Source organism: Eriocheir sinensis, unplaced genomic scaffold (genome assembly GCF_024679095.1).
Source record: "Eriocheir sinensis breed Jianghai 21 unplaced genomic scaffold, ASM2467909v1 Scaffold1842, whole genome shotgun sequence".
Lineage (NCBI taxonomy): Eukaryota > Metazoa > Arthropoda > Malacostraca > Decapoda > Varunidae > Eriocheir > Eriocheir sinensis.
In genome coordinates, this window is record NW_026111231.1 from 1 (window position 1) to 7,500 (window position 7,500).

Here is a 7,500-nt window from a genome sequence, read left to right on the forward strand (position 1 = left end):
TGTCTTAAGTACGTAATAATGGGCATTTAGCGGCCAGGTCCAGCAGGTCAGAAATGGCCCACCGCTGCTACATGGTAGAGCCACAAATCTGGCCCCTCGGGTTAAAAAAAAAAAGACAACGGGAGGTCATTTTATACGGAAATTTCCAACATGTAACCTTTTTTTATTGCTATTCCAGAAGTACACCCGATGGCAGGCCGAACCCTATCTCTCCTTCGGGGGCCAAGTTGTGATTTGCTTGGCAGGAGCCGTGGTGGTGAGTAAACTTTTCTGGGTTCCATTTCCTCAGTGAACATTAAGCTGATTAGTAAAAAAAAATGTATGGTTGTCAGATGGTAAATGTCCACAGAGTTGCCCATCTTACTGTGGTACTTCTCACCCTAACCATGCATTAGATCTCTTAATTCTATGCATTTTGAATCCCATATATATGCCTCACAAATTGATCGCTGCTAGTGATTTATGAAAGTTTGTTTTTTTTGGGCCGTGATGTTGTGGGCCCCGGCGTGAAGGCGAGAAACACCTCCATGAGCTGAGTTGCATATACATGTGGGGGCGAAGGGTCAAAGCCCCCATTAGCTGTTAGGTCGTAGAGTTCGGTTGGGTTAGTTTAAATATGTTCCCCAACCGTAAACCATCGCGGTGCCACCACAAAATAGCTCGTGGGTCTGCATGTTCTAAAAAATACAAAATAACCACGCAGTAGACCTGGTCTCACACGAGTGGGCTAATCACTAACCAAGCGTTTGTAGAAAAGATATATGAAGACCTAGTGATGTTTCATAAAGTAAGTAATGGTGGCACCGACGCCCGAGCCGCCAAAAACTCACTAACTTTTCAAAATCGGTGGCGTTTCTAACAGTTTGCGAACATAAATGGGGTTCAAAATGCATAGAATAATGAGATCTAACCCATGAGGAGTGTGAGAAGTGAGTGTAAGAAGAGACGGGAACAGAGTATTCCAGTCCCCCCGTGATGCTCTGAGGCGGCTGCAAAAAACTCACTAACTTTTAAAAAATTGCTAGCAGCGATTCTGTCAATTTGCGAGGCATATATATGGGATTCAAAATGCATAGAATTATGAGATCTAACCCATGGGTAGGGTGAGAAGTACCACAGTGAGATGGGCAACTCTGTGGACATTTACCACCTGTCAGATTAGGTTAGAATTAAGTTAGGCTAGATTTCATTGTTTCCAGGTCAGGATAAGGGTGACGTATTAACCCTTTATTTATAAGTGTGGAGTATTCACCCTGTTCATCCTGGGGGGCTTCATGGTGCAGTGGTTAGCACACTTGGCTCACAACATAAAGAGCCCGGGTTCGATTCCCGGGTGGAGTGGAAAAATTTGGGTGGCTTTTCCGATACCCTACGCCCCTGTCCACCCAGCAGTGAATGGGTACTACCAGGTAATAATCGGGGGTTGTGTCTTGTTCCCTTCTCCTATAATCCCCGATGACTCCCGATAAGCCGGGTCGGTTGACCGGCTGTAAGATTAAGGGATTGTCGGCGACAGACCGCCGGTCGACCCTGAGGACCGTAGACTCAGCTGACCACCGCCGGTCGACTTTAAAATTTTCAAAGATATCGGCGATGTGCCCGGTCGACTGGCAGTGTTGAAAATGTCCTAGCCGACGGCGGTCAACCGCCGACACCCAGCAGACCAGCGGTAGACTGGCGGTAGGCCATTAGTGAACACCTGTTTATGATCTGGGGATTAGCAAGGGAGGAAGGAGGAAAACGAGGAGGAACAGGTAGGAGCGAGGGAATGAAGAGAGAGAGGGAGATGAGATAAAGGAGGAAGAGGAGGGGTGAAAGAGAGAAAGAGAGAGAGAGAGAGAGAGAGAGAGAGAGAGAGAGAGAGGGAAAGGAATGGAAGGAGGAACAGGTGGGAGGAGTGAGGAAGAAAGAGGGAGGAGGAAGTAAGGAGAGAGGATGGAAAGAGATGAAAGAAAGGAGAGAAGAGAGAGAGAGAGAGATAGAGAGTTTTAAGAAAACAAATGAATTTAGGTTTGAAGCAGTTTATGAGGTAATTTTAAAATATAAAATGCAAAGATAGTGTTTGGTCGTCGATGTGCAGGTCTGTCACTGGTAGACCAGCGGTCTGCCACCGGTAGGCTGGCAGTCTACCGTTGACTGACCTGCTGCAGTTGCCGGTTGGAGAAATCGAAAATCGTATATGGTCGCCGGTCTACCACAGGCAGACCGGCGGTAAGCTGCTGGTCCCGGGATTATTGCCTATTTTGTCGGCGGTCAGGCCCTGATCGACTTATCGGGAGTTATCGAGGACTATCGGGACCGAGGCCGGGAATGTGTGAGAGCCCCTTAAAAAAACTCTGTATACAGGAGGCTTTTCTCTAGAAGATGGAATTGTTTATAGCATTTCATAGCTGGTGCTGCTGCAAGTTACATGTAGAATGTGTTATTACAGAGTGTGATTCTTTAACTTCAACTCGTCAGTTAGTTTTTGTTTTATTGAGTTTTCACAAACATATTCAAGTTCTGCAATCACTGCTGCATTTAACGGTGTCAACCAAAATGGCCTATCTAATGTATGGCTGAGATACGGCAAATAATACATGTCTGTGATGTCACTCCTGACCGAGCGATCTCGCGCAAAAAAACTCATTTGTCAACTCTCGCTTTCTCGCCAAGCAGCTTGCTGCCAGTGTGGCATTGCTTATAATGTATTAACGTTCTTGCTCCCTGTGTGGCCTAAGGCTAGCTTAGGTTCATTAAAGTTTGGTCAGGTTAGGATGGCTGAGATTGTCTTTTATAAAATAGTTTAGGGTGACACAGTGAATAATGTATTTTTATATTTTGAATATTCTTCAGCGGAACACTGGAGGCTGAGTGTGACGCTCCTTGTTGGCCGCTATGATGATGATGTGGTTTCGTGGAAGTTGGCGAAGTTATTCCCTTATGATAACGTGACTGGCCTTCCTCCCTCGCGGTGAATTCGCTCTGTTTAGACACCATTAAGAGTCATGTCTATTTTATGTGATTCCGTGGGAATTAGCCGCTGTAAAGACACGCCATGCAGATCAAAGAGGTGAGGAATGCCTTGTGCTTGTTTTGATATGGGTGATAACGGCGAGAAGTGTAATGAACGTGGTCAAATGGGATTTAAATGTGGGTTGACCGCGGGGCCTCGGGTAAAGATGGCGGTGCGGGTTGGATTGAGGAAAATATTTGTATATATATATTTTTCTCGTAAACTACTGGGTATACCGAGACGGGGCTTGAGGTCATGACATACAAGGTCACTATACTTCTTGAGGTCAAGCGGTGATGTGGGGAAAAGGCGGAAAATGTGTGATATATGCAAGATAAGAGGCGGCCATCAGCTTAACGTGAACTTTTATCATCGATACCCAGTAAACCCTTTGACCTCTACAGAGTGAAGAATTAAGGGGGATTGACCTGATATATGAGGTCAGATGAGGCGTGAATGTCGTAAACAATGAATTAGGTTTAGGGGTGAGCTCACAAAGGCGACCGTGTGACCTTATTTCTGACCTTATTACCGACACTTACGACCTATGATATGGAGAATAAGATGCATTGAGCTCTTACATGAGGTCACATGGGGCGTAGCTGTCTTAAGTACGTAATAATGGGCATTTAGCGGCCAGGTCCAGCAGGTCAGAAATGGCCCATCGCTGCTACACGGTAGAGCCACAAATCTGGCCCCTCAGGTTAAAAAAAAAAAGACAACGGGAGGTCATTTTATACGGAAATTTCCAACATGTAACCTTTTTTTATTGCTATTCCAGAAGTACACCCGATGGCAGGCCGAACCCTATCTCTCCTTCGGGGGCCAAGTTGTGATTTGCTTGGCAGGAGCCGTGGTGGTGAGTAAACTTTTCTGGGTTCCATTTCCTCAGTGAACATTAAGCTGATTAGTAAAAAAAAATGTATGGTTGTCAGATGGTAAATGTCCACAGAGTTGCCCATCTTACTGTGGTACTTCTCACCCTAACCATGCATTAGATCTCTTAATTCTATGCATTTTGAATCCCATATATATGCCTCACAAATTGATAGAATCGCTGCTAGTGATTTATGAAAGGTTGGTGTTTTTTTTGCGGGCCGTGATGTTGTGGGCCCCGGGCGTGGAAGCGAGGAACACCTCCGCAGAGCTGAGTTGCATATACATGTGGGGGGGCGAAGGGGTCAAAGCCCCCCCGTTAGCTGTTAGGTTGTAGAGTTCGGTTGGGTTAGTTTAAATATGTTCCCCAACCGTAAACCATCGCGTCGGTGCCACCACAAAATAGCTCGTGGGTCTGCATGTTCTAAAAAAATAAAAAATAACCACGCGGTAGACCTGGTCTCACACGAGTGGGCTAATCACTAACCAAGCGTTTGTAGAAAAGATATATGAAGACCTAGTGATGTTTCATAAAGTAAGTAATGGTGGCACCGACGCCCCGAGCCGGCCGCCAAAAACTCACTAACTTTTCAAAAATCGGTGGCGGCGTTTCTAACAGTTTGCGGCGATCTAACCCATGAGGATTGTGAGAAGTGAGTGTAAGAAGAGACGGGGAACAGAGTATCCCAGTCCCACCGTGATGCTCTGAGGCGGCTGCAAAAAACTCACTAACTTTTAAAAAATTGCTAGCAGCGATTCTGTCAATTTGCGAGGCATATATATGGGATTCAAAATGCATAGAATTATGAGATCTAACCCATGGTTAGGGTGAGAAGTACCACAGTGAGATGGGCAACTCTGTGGACATTTACCACCTGTCAGATTAGGTTAGAATTAAGTTAGGCCAGATTTCATTGTTTCCAGGTCAGGATAAGGGTGAAGTATTAACCCTTTATTTATAAGTGTGGAGTATTCACCCTATTCATCCTGGGGGGCTTCATGGTGCAGTGGTTAGCACACTTGGCTCACAACCGAAAGAGCCCGGGTTCGATTCCCGGGCGGAGTGGAAAAATTTGGGTGGCTTTTCCGATACCCTACGCCCCTGTCCACCCAGCAGTGAATGGGTACTACCAGGTATTAATCGGGGGTTGTGTCTTGTTCCCTTCTCCTATAATCCCCGATGACTCCCGATAAGCCAGTCGCCGGTTGACCGGCTGTAAGATTGGGGATTGTCGGCGACAGACCGCCGGTCGACCCTGAGGACCGTAGACTCAGCTGACCACCGCCGGTCAACTTTAAAATTTTCAAAGATATCGGCGATGCGCCCGGTCGACTGGCGGTGTTGAAAATGTCCTAGTCGACCGGTGGTCAACCGCCGACGCCTGCGGCAGACCGGCGGTAGACTGGCGGTAGGCCATAAGTGAACACCTGTTTATGATCTGGGGATTAGCAAGGGAGGAAGGAGGAAAACGAGGAGGAACAGGTAGGAGCGAGGGAATGAAGAGAGAGAGGGAGATGAGATAAAGGAGGAAGAGGAGTGGGTGAAAGAGAGAAAAGAGAGAGAGAGAGAGAGAGAGAGAGAGAGAGAGAGAGAGAGAGAGAGGGAAAGGAATGGAAGGAGGAACAGGTGGGAGTGAGTGAGGAAGAAAGAGGGAGTGAGGAAGTAAGGGAGAGAGGATGGAAAGAGATGAAAGAAAGGAGGAAGAAGAGAGAGAGAGAGAGAGAGAGTTTTATGCACACAAATGAATTTAGGTTTGAAGCAGTTTATGAGGTAATTTTAAAATATAAAAATGCAAAGATAGTGTTTGGTCGTCGATGTGCCGCAGGTCTGTCACTGGTAGACCAGCGGTCTGCCACCGGTAGGCTGGCAGTCTACCGTTGACTGACCTGCTGCAGTTGCCGGTTGGAGAAATCGAAAATCGTATATGGTCGCCAGTCTACCGCCGGTCTACCGCAGGCAGACCGGCGGTAAGCTGCCGGTCCCGGGATTATTGCCTATTTTGTCGGCGGTCAGGCCCTGATCGACTTATCGGGAGTTATCGAGGACTATCGGGACCGAGGCCGGGAATGTGTGAGAGCCCCTTAAAAAAACTCTGTATACAGGAGGCTTTTCTCTAGAAGATGGAATTGTTTATAGCATTTCATAGCTGGTGCTGCTGCAAGTTACATGTAGAATGTGTTATTACGGAGTGTGATTCTTTAACTTCAACTCGTCAGTTAGTTTTTGTTTTATTGAGTTTTCACAAACATATTCAAGTTCTGCAATCACTGCTGCATTTAACGGTGTCAACCAAAATGGCCTATCTAATGTATGGCTGAGATACGGCAAATAATACATGTCTGTGATGTCACTCCTGACCGAGCGATCTCGCGCAAAAAAACTCATTTGTCAACTCTCGCTTTCTCGCCAAGCAGCTTGCTGCCAGTGTGGCATTGCTTATAATGTATTAACGTTCTTGCTCCCTGTGTGGCCTAAGGCTAGCTTAGGTTCATTAAAGTTTGGTCAGGTTAGGATGGCTGAGATTGTCTTTTATAAAATAGTTTAGGGTGACACAGTGAGTAATGTATTTTTATATTTTGAATATTCTTCAGCGGAACACTGGAGGCTGAGTGTGACGCTCCTTGTTGGCCGCTATGATGATGATGTGGTTTGGCTACTACCAGCTGAGAGGCCACAGCATGCTGTCCTGAAGACCGGCCAGCAACCCGGACTCTAGAGCAGTGGTTTGCATTGGTAAAAGTGTTATTTCTGCTATAATTGTCTCTTGTTTCTCTTACGACTGTCTTCTGTTTCTCATATTCTCTTATTTCTCCTGTAAGTGGTGTGCGGGAAAAACTGTGTAACAAATGTTCTGTGGGTTAGGACTCGCTGGCCTGACAAATATTAACCCAGTAGCTGTGGGGGTCATGTTTCTTAACCCTTTCATTGCGCGCAGTGTGGACGCGACTATCCCCTCAGGCGCAGTTGGGCAGCCCAATTGGGGGTCTCTTTTAACCTCTGTTTCTCAAAAACTATTCATCACAGCTGAAAACTAAAAACACCATTGGAAAGAGGAGGTCCAGATCTATAGGAGTCAGTTATGTATGCCTCTCTTGCGAACGTTCAGGGAGTGTTGAATGTTAACACTTACATCGGTGCGTGCGGGATGATCAGCCATATTGAGGGAACTGTGGACATTTTTTCCTTCAGATTCTGGCAAGGGAGCATTACCAACTGCAATATTTACAACTATTTGGTCAAAGAATCAGTCAGGTGATCGGTGAAGCTATGCAAAAATGCCGCTATATTGGGCAAGAACATCCACCAGTTACTCATCCGTAGATTTGCCACGCTGGGCTGATATGATTTTCCACCAAATTTAGTGAAGAATCCACTCAATTGGCAATCCTATGTTGTGAGAATTAATGTTGGAACACTCATACGCACGAGATGTGAGTGTGGGTGGAGGTCGCAGCGAGCGTTTAGCAATGAAAGGGTTAATGGTCCCTCTAAGCGAGAAAAATGAGAAAAAATGACCCCTCACACAAAGCACTTAATTATATATATCAAAGCATTTGTGATCAGTTTATGCATCGTCTATTTTTGGGGTTTATATCATGGCACAAATTTGGCCCGTTGCTGCTACACG

At 46.1% G+C, this 7,500-nt stretch overlaps 1 long non-coding RNA gene across 3 annotated transcripts in view; it reads left to right on the forward strand.

Annotated features, from left to right (window-relative positions):
* Positions 1-98: 98 nt before the first annotated feature.
* The window catches only part of LOC126990643 (uncharacterized), a 10,928-nt gene continuing 3,526 nt past the window's right edge, over positions 99-7,500 (forward strand). The window contains exons 1-4 of one of the 3 annotated variants that reach the window (XR_007744616.1): positions 111-256; positions 2,836-3,052; positions 3,777-3,854; positions 6,464-6,605. This is a non-coding gene — a long non-coding RNA (uncharacterized LOC126990643). Of the gene's footprint in view, positions 257-2,835; positions 3,053-3,776; positions 3,855-6,463; positions 6,606-7,500 lie in introns of all 3 variants that reach the window. The other 2 variants (XR_007744618.1, XR_007744617.1) reach the window with 2 other exon arrangements.